Source organism: Carassius auratus, chromosome 31 (assembly GCF_003368295.1).
Source record: "Carassius auratus strain Wakin chromosome 31, ASM336829v1, whole genome shotgun sequence".
In the NCBI taxonomy this organism is placed as follows: Eukaryota; Metazoa; Chordata; class Actinopteri; order Cypriniformes; family Cyprinidae; genus Carassius; species Carassius auratus.
The window spans coordinates 26,147,316-26,159,838 of record NC_039273.1 but is presented as its reverse complement, the minus strand read 5'-3'; positions in this window follow the sequence as shown (position 1 = coordinate 26,159,838).

Genomic DNA, 12,523 nt, shown 5'->3' with positions numbered 1-12,523 from the left:
AAGGTGTAAGAAGTTATGTTTAAGTTAAAATGCTTTTTTTCGGCAGGTTACATTGTTATGTAAATAGGTGGCAACCTATATGAGTGAGTCATTGGCTAATTCTTTCATCCTGTTTGCTCAAAACTTTTGTAAATAATATTAAAATAATCATTAAGTCTACTGATTTGTTTAGAAAGACTGATTCATTCTGGAACAAAAAAAGTTACTGTCAAGAATAATTTAAATCGTTCATTTAATTAGTTATGAGTGAGTCATTGAATCATTGATTCAACTGATTTGTTCAAAAGCGCTTCATTCATTTAAGAACAAGCATAAGTGAGTTGTCTTATCAAAAATGAAATCATTAATTATAAGGAACATAAAATACAATATTTTGAGGAATGTCTCAGTTTTTATATATTTATTTGTATTTATATTTGATTTATTTATTTTTTGGGGGGATGGGGGTAAAAGCATAAAAAACATAAGAGTGAGTGAATAATGAGAGAATTTTCATTTTTGGGTGAACAATATTTTACACAATTACTTAAATCATTTGGGATGCATTATTATGGTTTTAAAAAGTTTTGTATTTTATGAAACAAAGCACATTCAGAGATTAAATCAAAAACATCGAAAATCCCAATTTTTTTACAACATTTTCTGTATTTTATCTTCGTCTTTCTCTCTTCTGTCTGATTTTATTTCACAGTTGTTTTACACAGCAGGATGTTTCCTGGGATTTTCATGTTTTTGCTGTCCCAGATATTGCTTTCTTAAAGATTTCATTTTTTTAAGCATAAAAATCACTCTCTCTTATAAAAGTTCTGTGCCACTTTACGTTTACGTGTTACGTGTTTACGTAAGCAAGGTTCCCGTTACTATTAAAAATATATAAAATTTCCAAACAACCCACTATTCATTGAAAATGAAAAAGATTTAACTAGCTTGTAAGAATGAAATGCTTAAACATTTGGCATCTTTTACTACATGTCCAGTATTAATGTCCTAAGTCTCTCTCTCTCTCTCTCTCTCTCTCTCTCATCTCGTTCAGTGAAGCATGCAGCGCTTGCCTCTCCCATCGAGTCCCATACGGAGAGGGAGAGGTATCTGTGATCTCCCATCATGCATCAGGACAGCCGGTGTAAGATTGATGACACTCTTCGGAAGCAACAGAAGACGGGCCGCCCGTGAGCAGCCGCTTATGAGACCTGATAGACTCGTCTCTTAATAAACAGCACTGATATGTCAGCCACGCCGTGTTTCACCCAAAGCAGTGATGCAGACGAGAGAGAACAAGAAATTGAGTGAAAGAGAGAGGAGAAAAATCCCAACAGTCTGCCGTTTCAGGCACCATGTTATGACCAGTGGGCTGCACTCCTATACATTAGACACAACATCAATATTCAAATTAAAAACACTATTAGCCTCAGTCACAGTGTTTGATATAGTGCACAACTAAATGGATGAAAGTTACTGTCAGGAGAATCTTGTGTGTATGCTTATTCATACTTATCTTTTTAATCCCACCAGCGAATTTTGAATGTTGGTGTTTGTTGGCATGTATGTGATCAGTGTAAATTATTCTTTGATTAGAGAAATATGGTTCTGTGTTTGTAATGTTTTCTGGGTCTGATCCTGGCTCAAACTGAAACAGCACTCAAGTGAAGGCAGATGAGCATTATGACATTTTGATTTGAAAATGCCATTGTCGAAACATAGGAAAAAAATTCAACATGCAGTCCGTTCATTGTAAACTAAACTAAGCATGCATTTTAACAAAATAGATATATGCATGTTAATTCAATACTGACTTTACTTACAAGGCTTTGTTAAAACCTCTAACCATCAGTATGAAAAATAGTAATACCACAGACTATACCAAGATGGTTTACTAGTATGAACTGGAGAAAATGCAATGCACACTATACAGCAAAAATCCTGCCTTCTAAATAAAAGAGCTAAATGTCAATTGGTAAAGTTGTTGTGTGACTCCTGAGGCCTGGGACTTTACACGTGCATACTTGAAATACACACATTTTAAAAGCTATTTTAGCATAAGAAACAAATATATGGGGCAGCTCATAACAAGTTTTATTGACTATTTACATGTGCATTTATTCATTTAGAAAATGCTTTTATCCAAATGAAATATGTTATTAAAATGAGTCTGGACAATAGTTTTCGAGATTTCAGTATTTTTGCATTCAAGTACATACGAGTTGGTCTAGCATGCCTGGAAAAACAGACTTTCCTCAAAACGGACTTTGGTGAGAGTGATGCTTAAACCACCAATCTTCAGTATTTCAAAGTATTTTACCTTTAAATATATGTTTATAAAATACAGACACACTACTAATTTGTGACTGGACAGGCCAAGTTTGTCCAGATGTATGTGTACAGATGTATTTATCTGTCACCATTAGACGTTTGAAGCTGTAGGAGTTCGGATTGATTCAGTAGCTGATGGACTGGTAGGAAGTTTCGAGTTCTGAAACTTACGTGCTTTTGTTTCAGGAGATCAAAGGAAAATGAGATTTTTCATCATATGATCCGCGACTGAAATATCTGTTTGCAAACTCATCGGAGAAGATCAAGTCTTGCGCTTTTTCAGTCAGTGAGTCAGTGCTCATTTCAAAGAAACGAAACACAAAAGAAACCATAAAAACCAACCAATAACTGATATTATTTTACGCTGCACTGAGGAAGCGGAGCATCTAAACACCCAACAAAAGACAGAAAGCTCTGCCACGTTTATGGAGTCTGCTATTTACAATATTCTATATTTTCACACTAAAAAATGTTGTATCTGTCACAATTCTATCACCCTCTACAGTGTATAACGCCTTGTTAAAGGCAGTCGTGTGTGAAATGGTGTTTTGAAATAAATGAAACCGACCAGGAAGCGCGGGAGAAGCCGAATATTGCATTCTCTGACAGGCATGCGGCGGAGAAAATGTAACAAGAGCCATCATCTAACGGAAAAAACGGGTTAAATAAAAACCAGACGCATCTCCCGCGCTCATATTGACACGATGGTGGCGGGGGGCATTTTTCATTGTCTCATCAAGACGAAGCATTATAGGAGATCAATCCGGCTGTGCATCAGATTGGCGGCAGCAGCGTAAAGTGCTAGTTGCACATTTTTCTATTCTCCTCCTGCAGGCCTGCCCTCGTCTGAGGAGAGAGTAGCTGTCAGCCGCAGTCTGAAAAAAGAGTTTGTGTAGACTTTCTCTTATGTGAAACGGTATCGAACCTCACTAAGATGTCTTTTCCGCGGCTGACCTCGAGACCTCCGTATTGTTAATCAGTTAAATTCGTCGAAGGCGCCGCCGAAGCTGTGATCAGCGTTTTAGCGGAGCCCTTTGAAGGCGAGGGCCGCTCTTGACACACCGTTAAATATCACACCGCAGCTAAATGTGACAGTATTGTGAATCAATGCCACGAGAGACAGAATAATTGGACCTCTTCTGTTCAAAAGCCCCTTGAATTGTGGAAATAATTCATTTTCTCCACAGCACAAAGCATGCAGCGACCATTCTGTCTTTCTGAAGGAGCTTTCGTAAGAAACACTAGACTACAAAAACACAATCCCACATTATTCTCGACGGTGGAAGCTGCTCGGCTAAAGGTAATTACCAGAGAAAAATCATATATCACGCCTTTAACCCAGAGAGCTTGTATATCTTTAGGGGTCGTTAATTTTAAAAGAGAGCCATTAACCTGGGGTGAGATGGTAATGACAGACAGAGAGGGCCGCCTTTATAAAACAAACTCATGCAGATGTGACCACGGGGGGAAAGGACTGTGTGTGTGTGTGTGTATGAGAGAGCCCTAAAACCCTCATAACGTCACTGGATAACCAATGGTTTTTGACTCTTTGCTGTAAAAATCATCATCACTATGGAAAACTGTGGCGTGGACATTCTTTAAATTAACTCCTTTTTTGTTCAGTGAAGGAAAAAAAGACTGTTTTCTGCAACTCCGTCCTGTCCTGAGATTATAAATCAGTAAAAATGAATTGTACGCCGTCAGTTAGACTCATGGGGTGTTACAAAAAGGGTGTCGAGATCAACAACATCACACCAGCAGATCAAATGTGGCTCTTTTACTAGCATAAACAAAACCTGCTGTGAGTCGAGAATGAATACTAAAGGAATGTAAAGCTCAGTGGTTCAGAACAATGTAAGCACTAATAATAGTCACAGTAATTTCAACATTAATGCACTTATGGACATCCATAGATAGACATTCTGAAGGGTGCAGCTCGTAAAAAAGCTGTTGTGTGAGATGTAAAGCTGTCTAATTTATCCTTTCGAGGAGGACTATTTTTGATACATATGTTACAGTGTTACATATGTTACGTTATGTTACATATGTTACGGTGTTACATATGTTACGGTGTTACATATGTTACGTTATGTTACATATGTTACGGTGTTACATATGTTACGTTATGTTACATATGTTACGGTGTTACATATGTTACGTTATGTTACATATGTTACGGTGTTACATATGTTACGTTATGTTGCATATGTTACGGTGTTACATATGTTACGTTATGTTACATATGTTACTGTAAATTTAGATATACACTGAAGTAGCAGATGAGGTTCATTATGATTATTATTATACAGTCAACGTATATTGTAGTGGATGTTTTACCAGTGACGGAAAGTTCTTAAAAGCATCATATGGATTCAATTTTCTTTATTTGCTTCCTTCAAAGTTTCTGCTGTAATCGATTGCATGCAATTTATGTCTGTGTATTTTCAGCATCATTCCTCCAGTCTTCAGGGTCACATAATCTTCAGAAATCATTGTAATATGCTGATTTACTGCTCAAGAAACCTTTCTGATTATTATGGTGAAATCAGTTCATATTTTTGTGAAAACTGCGATGCGTTTTATTTTTCAAGATTCTTTAATGAATAGAAAGTTCAAAAGAGCAGCATTTATTTGTCTTTTTAACATTAACATCTAACATTATAAATGTCACTTTTGATCAATTTAATGCATATTTGCTTAATCAAAGTTTTAATTTCTTTATAAATAAGTTTTTTTAACATAAGTGTATCACAGTGTGCAATGCTTATCCCATACACATCCATTAAGTGCATTAATGTAAATTGTACTATTATTGTGTATTGTACTATTTTTTCTGTATGTATTGAACCCAGAACATTCTGTTAATGCAATACGTCCGATACGATGTCTTCACACCAAATCAAGTCTGTTTCTCGAGTAAGAATCATAATAGGAAATGATATGTGCTGAAAGGTTTGGCCACAAACACTGTTCTCAGAGAGAGTCCGGCTCACGGCTTTGTTTCTTTGAGAATATAAATATTTCCTTCTCCGTCCCATTTCAGCGAGCATGTGGTCTGATTTTTCCCCGGAGTCCCGGGCCCTTTTGCCCAGTGGTGTAAACCATATAGCCCCTCGGGGAGTTGGCTGAGGGGCGACACGGAGGCCCTGTTGATTTCTGTTTGGCCTTTCTCTTCCTCGGGCCAGAGCGGCATGTCACATTAGAAAGGTTTATTTTCCTACATCAAAGCAAAGCACATCATTCTTCACTCGCCGTGCCGAGCAGAACCTGAGAGAAAAACACAGAGAGAGACTGTGACCGAATGACTCCACAACGAAAACACTCGCTGCCATTATTCACCGTGAGCACGGCCGCAGATCTGAGCCTGATCACAACTGCATGCAAATTACTCTTAGCAACCTAGTAATCTGAGATTTTTATGTGGAAAAAAACATTAATAATTGCAATTACAATACCTATTTTTAAACTCAGCAGAAAGCCATACAGGTTTTAATTTTTGGGTGAAATAGCCCTTCAGATGTTGTTGTTTTTTTTTTTTTTTTTTTTTATGCATCTGCAAAAACCACTTTAAGATTTGTTTAATAACTCAGTTGTTTTTCCTTGACTGCATTGAAATTAGATGCAAATCAAATGCATATCATTTTTGCTGAAGTCGTATGGTTCTCAGATGTCTTTCCTGACCCCAGTAATATCACATGTGAGTTTCAGATGAGATCTCAAAAATGTCTCAATCTGTGTTCATATTTACCAATAAACTTATGCAGTCCAAAATCATTCAGCTCAATATGAATCTCATTCATTTTATAGTTCTTTAATAACATTCAAAGGTTTGGGGTCAGTAAGATTTTTTTAAAAGAGAGAAATACTTTTATTCATCAAATACTTTTATCCATCAAGGATTCATAAAAAATGATCATAACTGCCATGAGAGACATTTAAAATGTTGCAAATAATTTCTACTTCAAATAAATGCTGTTCTTTTTAACTTTAAATTCATTGAAAAATTCAGAAAAAAAGTCAAATGTAAATATACAATCAGAAATGTTATGAGACACATCTGAAACAAAGATAACCAAGAAGTCTATTGAATCTCCTAAGCTGAAAAAGAGCGTCCTCTGTGCAATAAGGTTTTCCTCAGGGTGAAGAGTGTTTTGATGTGTGTTAATATCAGGCTCTTTATTGCTGCGGTGGTATCAGGCCGGTGTCTGAGCTCACAGTGACCCAGCGCTGGTCTGAGAGGATGGACTTGTTTGAGGGTCGCGGCCCCTGACTCTGACCACAAATAAACACAGATCTGGACTGCAGTTCCCTGAGCACAGCGAACACACACTCCGTTAAAGAACAACATCAATCACTGCAGCAGCCAACACACACACACACACACACACACACACAGATGATACCCATTCCACAGAACTATCTCTTCATTCACCAACTATGAACGAGGCACAAACAAATACCAAAAAAGAGTGCATAATTAAGAAGTAATTAGAAACATTGTAGATGCAAATGAAAGAAGAGCGTAACTCTGCATTAGATGCATCGCAAATGTGTCGATTTACCACCAATCAGAAATATGCATTTTTTATTATTGTGCATATAAAATCTGCATATAAATCACTGATACTGGACATATAGATGGAGGTATAGATCTATATCATTCTCATGATTGATCTAGTGTTGTTGGCTCCAGTCTATCAGTTTTCACAGCAACACTGACCCCTGCTGACAGACAAAGCAGCAAATGTTGAGATCACACACACTGACTTCTGTGCGAGTCTTCTTTAGCAATTAATGATATATATATATTTGCATGTTTTTTTTAGAAACTAATTGCTTTTATCCAAATCACAACTGAGAATAATCATAGTAGTGTTATTTTAGTAATGAGGTGTGTTATTATACATTTTGTTAATATTTTAAGACATATTGTATTTTTATATTTTCATTGCATTGTTTTCATTTTAATTTCAGTTAAACTTTTAGTTATTTTGATTCGTTTTTGTGACGTTAAAAGAAAAATCTAAATTTTTATGTAATTTCTTTTTTATATTTTATACATTTTTATTTTTACAGTAATTTTAGTGTGTCAAATTAAACTGAACGAAAATAAAGCTGAAACAAAATAAAAGTTTAAAAATAAGTTATTTTCTTATTTGATTATATTTAAGTTATATTGTATTGTATTTCAATAATTATTTTACACACACACACACACACACACACACACACATATATATATATATATATATATAGTTTTAGTTAATGTTAATAACCCTGCATCGTATGAGCTAACAATACTAACTATTCAGTGGTAAACTATATTACGTGTAAATGCAAAAAAAAAAAAAAAAAAAAAAAAAACCTTCCAAGAAATTGTGTACTGTTGCACATATTAGAGAAAATCAACAGAATTAATTGCTGTAAATGCACTGCAAAGTCTTGAAACGGCTGAATATTCTACTTTTTCAGCACCAAATAAAGTTGCTGATCAGCTGACAGCTGTCAATCAATCACCTGACAGATCTTTAGGAGGACATGATCTGAAATAATACAGAAGCAAATTTAATTGAAGAATTCTGCAAAACATTTGACAATAAAGATAAAACACAGAAAATATGCAATCTTGGTAACTTAGATAAGACAGAGAGTAAATAAAACATAAATATGATGGTGGTGTTGGGGGGTGTGGAAAAATACTAAAAACAATGTGTAGCATTGTACAATAGATTGGTTATCACATTTTCTTCGTTTAATATCAAAATAGCCATAGCACTTTGTCAAAGAGTCATCTTGTATGACAGTAGACATGGTGCGTTTGACCTAGAAATTCTGAATGGGTAATTAACCCGCAAATGAAAACTGGTTGGAATGCATTAATTAGACTCTCCTCTGCCCGTCTCATGAAGAAGCTCTGTGAAAGCTTTCCGTGTAATTGATATTGAGAGAGATCATAAAGTCAGTCTAAATCAAATGAAAACGGCTAATTGGCAGAGTTATTACCTTCAGAGTCCATCATTTCCGACTACATTCAATAAAAACTCTTTAGACTTTCCCTTTCACATGGTAATTGGATTCGTGATGAAGAATGAAGTTTGTAGAAATGGCCTTTTTTCAATCAGAGCCTTTTAATTGAAAATAAATCTTTTTCCCCATCGAAGAGTTTGTATATACATCACTGCGTGAAGAAATAGGACAGACGTGACATAAAGAGTCGACACGTGTCAAACACATCGCCATCAGAGCCAGAGAAATACTGTTATACAATCAGAAAGAGTCGATCTATTGTGTTGAGAAGAGTTTGATATGAAAAGCATTCAGCCTGTCAAATCTTTTACAGCATTGGTTTAACAAACCTTTAACAGATTAAATAGACTTTCCTCAGAAGTCTCCTGCTTCTCAGATGTTTTAGAGATCTCAGAATGAACTCAAGAATGTGCTCCCAATCCCATACAGCAAAAATAAATCAAATAATTAAATAAATAAATAAAATATGTTTTGTAAGCAGTGAAGAAAACATAAAAATATATATTTTCAAATTTACAACAGACCAAAATATGTTCCCAAATTTAATTAAGTGGTAAGAAAAACAAAAGTAGATTATGATTGTATTTAGATTTTACATTGATGTTCCTTGCTGATTTCAAATCAGATTTGTTTTTAAATGTTTTCTTCAAATGTAGCCTGAATGTATTTTCTTGGTTGAAATATGTAAAGAACAAAATCCCACTATAATTGTTTTAAAAATATAGTTATATTTTTATTTAGATATTTTTACAAATATGCAACATTTATTTTAGCAATTTTTGTTCATTTTTTATTTATTTATAAAAATATATTTTTCTGCTGTTTGGGATTGTTTGAGCAACTGTACATTATCTAAAAAAATGTAACACTATACTGTACATCAACAAATGTTTTATTTTATTTTTATTTTTCTAAATAGTTTTTATGTAATGTTGATGATGTCATCTTGCTCCGGTGGGCGTGTCTAAATTAATGCCCAATCAAATGCTTTCTAGACAGTGAACGTCCCACCACCACAAGCACTTAGTAAATCATATTACACACCAACTTTATGAAACTAAACACACACTGTCCTCTGTGTCTCTGGCTGTTTTTTGTGTGTGTCTGGTGATCTTTGCGTCTCAGACCTTCCACAGCGAGGCTCTATAAGCTGCTCATGGACAAGTCCAGGTGTCAGTCCACACAACAACACACGAGCTGAAGACACGTGACAGAGAGAGACATGCAGACACACATCACGTGTCACTAAAAACAGATTAATTTGTGTCCTCAATCAAAGTCATGCATATTTTCAGAAGACTTTAAATGTTTTTGTTTAGTTTTTGTCCTTTTTAGAGCTGGGGGGTGGGGTATAAATCAGAATAAACATTGTACCTTTTTGTCCCATGGTAAAAAGAAAGTGATATGGGTTTTCAATGACTTGATGGAGAGAAATGATGAGCGAATTTTCATCTTGAGCAAAAAAATCAGAATATTTTCATGATTTCTCATGAAGATCATGTGACACTGAAGACTGGAGTAATGATGCTGAAAATACAGGTGAGAATCACAGAAATAAATTACAATTCACAATATACTACAATATAAATAATTTGAAATTGTAATTATATTTCACATATTACAGTTTCTTTCAAACTTTTGAAAAGTATGAACTTATACTCCCTTGACTAGGCTATGTATATAGGTTTTGTGATATACAGTAAGCTTCAATGCATTTGGTCCCTTAAAGTGTGAGTAAAAAGGCAGCACGGTCATGCTGTACGTTTTGGAGCAACCTTTGCGTGCATACACTTTAATTTAGTCAATAAACCAAAATGACACAGATATGAAACAAGAAGAGATGTTTCGGCTGCACAATAAGGACACAGTCCGCGGGGAACAGGGCAGCTGTAACGCATTGCCAGCTCTGTAACAGAATCACTTTAATAAAGGGTCTGCGATCGGGCCCCTCCACGGGATTCTGTCAACCTGAGGGGCCAAAGCTCCCGAGCAGAGCCGAGGAAGAGTGACAGCATGCAAACGGCAGCAGATAATCACTGCAGGAGGGGAGACGCTGCGAAACAGCCCCCGAAACACGCGGAGCACTTGCATGTGATGCGACATGACTTCTGCTATTCTTAACTTGGTGCTCCTGTGGCGCTTCTCCACGAGCTGGCCGTGACGTGACGAAGGCATGTCTGACATCGCGTCTTGCTCTCTGATGCGCTTCTGGCTGTGTGAAAGCAAATCTGAGCAACTTCTTCACCCACAGCTGCTTGTAATGCCACACAGGCTGTAAACAACGACTTCACACGGCCAACAGCATCCTGCGCCCGCGAACATTAGCACTGCTCAGCTCTAGTTAGAGGAAGTGCAGGCAGTTCTGTTGGTGGATGTGAGTAAATGTAGCGTATTGCTGAGTGCTGGTGTGTGTGTGTGTGTGTGTGTGTGTGTGTGTGTGTAGGGTGACAGACAGCTGGAGGTCCCTGAGGGCCACCGGACCCGCTGCGTCTTGATGTGACAAAACCTCAGGCCTCACGCTGCTAATGTGAGAGAAACATTATGAGCTAAAACTAAAACTATAAAAATCATTCTGTTCATTCCAATAAAGCTGAAATAAAATACAATATCAATAATTATTACTTTTTTATCTAATTATAATAAAAATACATTTCAATGTTGCCTTGGGTTCTAAATTAAATAAAATTAGTCCAAACACTAAAACTGATGATGATGATAATAATAATAATAATAATAATAATAATAATAATAAAATGACAAACCCAAACATAAACTAAAATGAAAATGAAATTTTTAAAATATAAAAAAATTACAAATTAAGATGAATTAATCAAGATGAATATATATATATATATCCATATTACAGTAATGATAATGAGATTATTGGGGGCATTTATGGGGGAAATCCATTATATTATATTATATTATATTATATTATATTATATTATTTTATATTATATTATATTATATTATATTATATTATATTATATTATATTATATTATATGATATTATATTATATTATATTATATTATATTATATTATATTATATTATATTGTCGAACACTTATTTTTGTCCCCATTACGTAATGAAAGGGGATTTTCTCAGAACTGAAATTAATGTCTGAGCCATTTTATGCAGCGAATTTTAATTAACAGTGCATGCAAATGAATCAGAAAGTTACATTAATAAATCTCACTTAATTAATCATTTAGTTTATTTGTTGTCATCCATATATGATGTTTGTTTCTGCTTGTTTGAAAGATTATTACAGATTTTATTTGTAACAAAAACCGGCAGAATGACAGACTTCCCTGGAAAACTCACTTTATAGTCTAACTAATATTCCACAGTGAGATGCAGAGATGTTGTTTGTGTGGAGAATTGTTGAATCCTTGGAGAATCGTGATGTAAAGGCGTCACATATGTCAGGCAGCTGTTAACCAGATACAGTAAGTCGAGCTGTCGGATGAAAGACTCGTTAGGCATGTTTCAGACAGATGCAGACGATGCTGTCTCGTTTCAGCAGTGGACACATGGACATATTACAGTCAATCTGGACTTTGCATTACCATTGCTGTTATTAAAGACACAATAAGTGAAATCTGTGCTTAGTTGAACACATTGATGGAATAGTTCACCAAAAATGGAAATTTGCTGAAATTGTCCACATCCTCAAATCATCCAAGATGCAGATGAGTTAGTTTCTTCATGTGAACAGATTTAGAGAAATGTAGCATTGCATCAGTGTCATCATCAATGGATGCTCTGCAGTGAATGGGTGCCGTCAGAATGAGAGTCCAACAGCTGATAAAAACATCACAATAATCCACGTCACTCCAGTCCATCAGTGAATGACTTGAGAAAAGCTGTGTGTTTGTAAGAAAGAAATCCATCATTAATTTATATTTGTGCATCTCATTAATTAACAATTAAAAAAGAAGAGGCCATATAAAAGCAAAGATTGTAAAAGTTAGAATGAGGACAGAAAAGGCTATAAATTGATTATTAATAAACTAACATTAGCAAGAAAAAATACTTTGTTTGAAAAGAAAATTAAACATATATATGACAAAATGAACATCTATGCTTCAGTATTGATTAACAGTATTAAATGATTTAAAATGGTGAGTTTAATATTTTCTTCAATGTAATAAAGCCTGGACATGTATGAACGAGTTGTCCTT